The sequence below is a fragment of the Triticum dicoccoides genome, chromosome 7B, assembly GCF_002162155.2.
Source record: "Triticum dicoccoides isolate Atlit2015 ecotype Zavitan chromosome 7B, WEW_v2.0, whole genome shotgun sequence".
Classification (NCBI taxonomy): Eukaryota; Viridiplantae; Streptophyta; class Magnoliopsida; order Poales; family Poaceae; genus Triticum; species Triticum dicoccoides.
Genome location: NC_041393.1, coordinates 739748371 through 739749065, shown reverse-complemented (window position 1 = coordinate 739749065; position 695 = coordinate 739748371).

Below are 695 nucleotides of genomic sequence, written 5' to 3'. Positions count from 1 at the left end.
AAGCAGAACCACTAAATTAAAAATCCCAACACCGAACTTTTAGTCACTTATAGGAATATTTACATTATATATATATATATATGCAAGTGAGCTCATGGTTTTATTGTATTTATGAAATACGTACATATTTGTACGTGAAATAGAGTATGCACAAAATATGATACATACTATCGAAAATGTAGTATATATACTACCTAAACAATCTTATATACTACATACTACGCGTACATACACTCCAATATGATAGATACTACCTAGAACGTATCAAACAAAAGTGGGAGTAACTACACCCGGTAGTAGGAAAAATGTGTCCTCTATATATATATATGGTGATACTTTTCATCACCCAGGGTGCAGACTAAGTTATTCTTCACCCGAGGTAATCTTATGATCACTTCATAATTAAATTACATTTGGAATTCAAATAGTTACATTCTATTGATTCACTATGTAAAATTTGGCATAAGAAAATAGAAATATAGGTCATAAGACAAGAAAATTTGCAGTTTATGCATATTTTTACACTATGTTTTTACGTTTGTAATTTTACATAGTATAAATATTTTTTACGGCGATTATATATTTTTTTACGGTCCCTTTTTACGTCGTAAATAAAACAAAACTTACGAAACGTAAAATTATGGTGTATTCCGGACTTCTCACTCGACCGTCCACCAACCTGCCTGCTGATTCTT